Here is a 6,841-nt window from a genome sequence, read left to right as displayed (position 1 = left end):
GCAACTGCGATATCTCATAATACCTTGTAGCGAAATCGATGAGGAACCATCGCAAGAAAGGGAGAAGACACGATTTTGAGATAGCTTCGCCTTGCTTTCCAAATTCAGTGGTTGGAACTCTTCCATTGTCCCAATTCCTACGCAGGGTGTCAATGTGTCTGCATACTTGAGAAGATCCTGTGCTTGGCTCACTGTCTGACAGCCACTTTTTTTGAATAGGAACCCGTTCAGAAAGATGCTGCACTGAGCAGCTGCTCCTTCCTCAGCTTCAAACAACACTATCTTGTTGTGAATAACAGGAGGTGTTAAATCTCTGTCCAATTTAGCGGTCTGGTAGCATAATGCATTCGTTTGCTCGAACTTCTGCATCGACCACAACTCGCTAGGACGGTGAAGCATAGCACTTAAGGAATGCAGCTGTTCGGTCAACATGACGTTCTGTTCTGAAACGATCACGTCATGGTCAATCGCTGAGCCTTCTTCGACATTGTCGTGGTTCACACTAATTCTTTTACTCGAAACAGCACTTTCAGCCACGCTTTTCCGTCTCTTTCTCTCCTTGGGCAGAGCTTTCGTCAAGTATTTAGGCAAATTAGGAAAAATCGTCGGCACGGCGTCATTTGTTAAGGTCGGCACAGCGCGCGGCATGTATACATCTTCACCATTAATCCTATGTTTGAACGTACGCACGACAAATCTGTGAAAAAGAAAAGAGAAAAGGACAGCCAATTGGTTATGTTGCAATGCAGCATGTGACACGTGGAACGCAAGTAAGCAAAATTGGTCTCTTGCTCGGGTGTGCGAACACCGTGCCTTCTATTTTTTGTACATACCTTGGGTCGAAGTGCTTCTCGCACACTGCGGAGTTCTCGTCAAGCTGTTTGTCCGCTCTTGGAATAGCACGAATCCATTTGTCGAACAGCACACTACACGTGGGAGCTCGGAAAAGGGAAACTTTCTCTCCTGAAGAATTATAATATCCAGTGTTGCAGCCAGGCACAAAGCACCAACGTTGCGTCTTCTTTTTTGTCGTTGACATCTTCGGACATTTCAGAGAGACTCAACGCAATCACCGATCGACGACATACTTGTAAGACAGTGCGACTGCTAACGAAAAAAATTATGGCGCGACTGAAGCAAACCCAGCGAAGTGCGCCGCTCACTACCCGCGCCGCTGCCATCAGCGCCCCTAGCGGCATCGGCGCGCCGAAGGACCCTCTCCGCCAAGCGAAAGGCGCCCCGCTCATCACACCTCTCCATTCTAGCCACCCTACATCCGTCGTCTACTCGCAGAGCGCCGCCACGCGGCAACGGGAAGCGGAGGCGGAGAGCGCACTCGTCGGCTGGAGGGGAGTGTTCGCCCGGGCACGGAAAAAAGTAGAGGAGGCGCTGGCGAAGCATGTATATGAAAGGTGACCTCGAAAGGTGACGTCATGAAATGACGCTAAAGAATATGCACAAATGTTGCACGCACAGGCATATGTTGAAAAGTAGCAGATATTTATATAACCAGTTCTTTGCCCTTGCGCAACGATGTCAACTGGAACATGCGTATTGGCAACAACAGAAGCTGACATGAAGCGCTGATGCTCGCGAAGGTGCTGGCTCTGGACACTGCTACAAAAATCAACTTCAGCGCAGGGCGCCTAACCACAATTGACGTTAACCCGACGTGACGGCTGTATCAAAGAAGTACGTATGTAATGTTTATAAAATTGGGTAGGCAGCACTGCAACGACTTTTGACGTTTCACGAAGATTAGCGACTGTTTGAAAAGTAGTTCCGAGTCGTCGCGTAGCTGTATGGTAGAATGCTCGACTGCCACGCAGAATGCTTGAGTTTAATTTCTGCTGGGACCCTGAAATTTGTTATTTACATTCGTCGGGGGGTCAACGCTGCCTATATCAGGTGTTTCTTAGCACTGACATTAATTCTATGCATTCGTCCGGGCGATGCTACCGATGTCGGGTATTGCTTAACGTTCACGCGTTAAAACTGCCGATATGCGTTCTCGTCATTCCAGTGTAGATACTAAGTGTCAATCACCCGTGGCATATACCCGCATACCAGCGGCACATACCCGTCCGTGGGTATGTGCCAATTTCTGGCGGGAAGTGTTTGACGACGTACGCGACGGGAGTGTGAAATTATCAATGTCTTGACCAGCGCGTCAAATTCATAAAACCACCTTTCCTTCCCATGCTAATTTTGGTTCACGCCAAGTTAATGGGGTGACCACGATAGCACCCAAACGTGAATGGATGGATGGATGGATGGATGGATGGATGGATGGATGGATGGATGGATGGATGGATGGATGGATGGATGGATGGATGGATGGATGGATGGATGGATGATGGATGGATGGATGGATGGATGGATGGATGGATGGATGGATGGATGGATGGATGGATGGATGGATGGATGGATGGATGGATGAATGGATGGATGGATGGATGGATGGATGGATGGATGGATGGATGGATGGATGGATGGATGGATGGATATGCTCAAAGACACCGAAGTTCGCTATGAAATGCTTTGCATTTAAAAGTGGTTGCACAATTTCTTGCTTTGCTGCGAAGGTTGTCGAACACGAGATTTGTCTGTCGGCAGGCGCTGCGTGAGAAATGGACGGACTCGCTCACTGGATTCCATGCCGACCGGTTGTGCCCTCGCGATCTCCAACGACAGTGCAGCTCTGGCCGCCTGGGTAGTCCTACGCCACCTCCTGACGCCGGTCCCCGACGACGACAACAGCGTAGCTCTGGCCGACTGGATTAGCCCTACGCCATCTCCTGTCGCTGACAAGAGCCAGTGGTGCCCCGTCCTCGGACTCCTGAAACCGTGTCCATCTTTCCTGCCTTCTCCCTACTTCCATTGTTCACTGTCCCTGCGCCTCGCTCTCTCCTTCCTCTCTTTCAATCTCTTAACCTTTTAGTCCTATTCTTTTAATCCCTTCTCTACCCCCATCGCTCGTGAGCTACTGTTGAGGTTTCCTGCTCCTGAAAGACAGTTACGGGGCTAATTTTTCTCTTCTTTTCATTTAAAATAACTTCCACCCTCCCCCTGAGAAATGGACGCTCAGCTGGCAGGGATGTCAGGAAAAGAAAGCTTGAGTAGACGCATGCAGAGCGACTTGTAGTGCCACTTCCTTGATTTTTGATTGACAATGTTCTAAACAAGATCAATATGGCTGGGCGCTGAGCAAGGGATATTAACTTTCATATTTGTGAAAAAGTAACATTGCATAATACCACTTGTAGTATATATCGAGTGAATGAAAGGGCCGCAAGCCCACCATGAGTGTGGCTTTTGAATCATGTCATGATTGTTAATACCTCCTATCTATGTTCGTCATACACTCTTGACAACCCTCGATATTTTCGCTATAGCTTAAACTAAGAAACCACCACGAGAGCGCTAATAATGTGGCATGTAGGTTATTTCGTTCATGACTTACGTGTCATGAGTTTTATGTTATGACCTAACATTTATATTCTTCTTGCAGTCATGTGATGCGTCCGCAATTTCGAAATTTCATACCTTGAAATCTGTATGCCATCGCGGACACTTTTCGTATGACATCAGTCAACACATCTATAGCATATAATTATTTGATTGTAATGAACCTAAACTCCTCATTAGTGAGAACTGTTAACAGTACAAACCAATGTTATGATATTGTTATCTACCACCTTATCGTAACTGCTCGCAAGGAAAGATTATCTGTACTGTACTACATATGTGCTTCCATTGAGCGCCTCCCCTCTTAAGTTTAAATTATGTGATTACTTTATGATAATTATTTATTACAGTGTTTAAATACCTGATGCTTCATCGACCTAATGTACATTAGATCTGCAGACTTCTGCTGTGGTTTTACTGTGATCAACGTCCACTTTCTCATCGATTTACCGACAGGTGATTCTTTTAGCCTTGAAATTCTGCTTTTCTGCACTATCAATTTGAGAAAGCCTTGCAGGAAAAAAATGAGCCAAAGGTAACCCCACGAAATCGCAAACAGAAAGACAGGTTTTTCGACCGTACATGTCACTCGAGTGCAATCAGCGAATAACTTATCGTTGCGCTACAATTGGCTTTTCGAAAACCACCCCATACATTTGCAAGGTATACACAAAAGTGTCTCGAAAAAAAAAAAAACCCAGCCACTCGAATGAAACTAATCGCATTGTACAGCATAAGAAAGTTGTCAGCATTAGGTGCCTGAAGTGAAATGAGCGAAAAATTAGGCGCTGCTCAGTAATCATTTTTTGAAGAACGCTCCCCATCCTATTGCGTTACCCCAACGCTTCATCTTGGGGTGGGCTTTGCCACACTTGTCGATGTCCCAGATTGCTGGGTATTAAGAAATGCTTCGCATTAAAAAAAAAACCTAGTAGTTGGTTGCAATTATTGTTCACCTTCGTCACGTGGCAGTACATACGGCTCAGCCCTTGGTGATTTGCTGCATAAATTATCTTTTGAGCACAAAAATGCCATAGGCGAGATTAATTTTAACCTTCAAGATACATCGAACGTGCTAATTATTTATTGTATATTTACCATTACGTTACCTGACTAAATGACTTTGGTTATGAAAACCTAGTTATACTTCCAACTCGATGTCCCACAAGTAAGCAAGGTGCACTTATTGACCATGCATTATCGAATGTTCTTAATAACCCCGACTGTTGTGTTGTCCAGGCCTCTGCTACTGATCACTGTTAGATATTTGTAGACTTAAATTGCACTCCTGGCAATACTGTCACAGGCTTTACCAGACAGAAGTTTAATTTAACAATGTTCATTGAGTTAATATCCGCTACAGACTGGAACTCAGTCACCACCTGCAATAACCCTGAAACTACGCGCAATAAATTTTCAAAGATTATTTCTAACGCCCTTGCAGATTTGACCGTAATAAAGAATTACAAATATACGTTTTCAACTCCTCGTAGCCCATGGCTATCTAGTAGTGTGCTAAATTGTCTGCGGAAAAAAGATAACTTTTACAGAAAAACAAAAACAGCCACTCATTATCACACTTCATTATAGATATAGCGAGTATTCTATTCTGTTAGAAAAACTGCTCAAACAGGCTAAAAACAGTACTATGAAAATAAAATCAAGTATCCTGGTAATGACATAAAATCAATAAGATTTATCAAACTCCGTATTGGGTATATCCAATCATAATGCTTAAATTGCAATGGTAAAGATCGGAGATGTTCTTATCGATAATCTCATATATATTGCAAAATGTTTTATTAACTTCTTTTGTACTGACAACCAAGAGAATGATGATCCACTGACGAAGTTTTGCCCCCGTATGCCTCATAGCTTTTTTTCTTCACTCTTTTGCACCTGAAAAAACAACCCCTATCATATCTAGTTAAAGAAAATACGCTGCATGATCCTAATAATTTCTTTCCATCTGTCATGAAAACAATAGCAGGTTCAATATAGCAAACATTTTGTCACATAGTCAACCTTATATTTACCACAGGAATTTCTCCAAGTTCAATAAATAAGGTTCAAATAATTCCTGTTTTCAAGGAGGGGGATAAGCGTTACATATCAACTATCGTCCTATAGCTATACTTTCATTCTGTAATAAAGTTGTCGAAAAACTAATCGCAACACGCTTGACTTTCTGTTTATCGAAATTTCATGTTCTATCAACAAATGAATTCAGATTTAGGGAGGGCTACTCAGCTGATTTAGCATTAATATATTTGACAGATAACACCTGGCAGGCAATAGATTCAGGAAACTTGGATGAGGCATTTTTTATTGATCTATCTAAAGCATTCGATTCACTTGTTCACAATACGCTTTTTGCTAAATGAGATGCCTTTGGTATAACAAGTCTGTCACTCAAAATATAACGAAGCTTCTAGGGAGAGAGAAAATATCTTGTATCAATATCTAGCACTTACTCGCACCCTAAAACAAGTAATATTGGGGTACCGCAGCAATCAATATTAGGTCCTCTCTTATTCCTAATGCATAATAATGACCATTCACAACGCCTAAAATCATCTGACAGTGTTCTGTACGCTAACGACACTACTATTTTCTGCTCAATAACATATATTCATTAATGTGTAAACTTAACCACAACACGGATAACATAGTTACCTGATGTCAACATAAACTACACATTAGTGCTCACGAAATACAAGTTCGTCATTTTCTCCTTTAAGAAAATCACTTTCTTCAGTATTTCCATCATTATTCTTTGCTTCAAATGAACTCTATCCTACTGATAATGTCATGTTTCTTGGTGTCAGATTAGATAAACACCTGAAGTTTGTTGAACATATTTTGTCGTTTACCAAAAGGCAGCTTATGGCATTAGAACATTATATAAAGTTCTCGATTTCTTCAATATAGAAACACTATCCTTTCTTTACTATGCTTTCATTCATACGCATATTATTTATTGTGTATGAGCATGGGGAAACACATATCCTGTCCATTTATCGGCCCTGCAGCACGCTCAAAATCAAGCTATTCGTATGATGACACATAGCAGCTAGACCTCAGAAGCCTCTCCATTGCTCATCTCAAACGGCATTTTGTCAGTGGGAAAACTTCTCAAATACTCACTGTCAATTCTGATGCACAAATCTATCAAGTGAAAGTTTCCGTTTCTCATATTCCCAAAAAGCCAGTATCCTCACTTTTTGTCTACCCATTTCGCTTCCAGCAATAGGTATTTATTACCGAGACACAAAACTAATTATGGTAAGTTCACTACTAACTTCTGAGCCACACAACTGTGGAACTCATTACTATGCTATATTGAGACTATCTTTATTTTCCCACATTCAAG

At 42.5% G+C, this 6,841-nt stretch overlaps 1 long non-coding RNA gene across 1 annotated transcript; it reads left to right on the top strand.

Moving 5' to 3' along the window:
* The first annotated feature begins 1,337 nt into the window (after positions 1-1,337).
* Positions 1,338-5,637, top strand: LOC142776352 (uncharacterized). Its single transcript, XR_012887476.1, has 2 exons — positions 1,338-1,692; positions 2,617-5,637. It is a non-coding gene; the product is annotated as an uncharacterized LOC142776352 (long non-coding RNA).
* Positions 5,638-6,841: the final 1,204 nt, after the last annotated feature.

Source organism: Rhipicephalus microplus, chromosome X (genome assembly GCF_043290135.1).
Source record: "Rhipicephalus microplus isolate Deutch F79 chromosome X, USDA_Rmic, whole genome shotgun sequence".
NCBI classification, from domain to species: domain Eukaryota; kingdom Metazoa; phylum Arthropoda; class Arachnida; order Ixodida; family Ixodidae; genus Rhipicephalus; species Rhipicephalus microplus.
The sequence above is the reverse complement of the archived record's forward strand: the minus strand, read 5'-3'. Positions and strand labels throughout refer to the sequence as shown.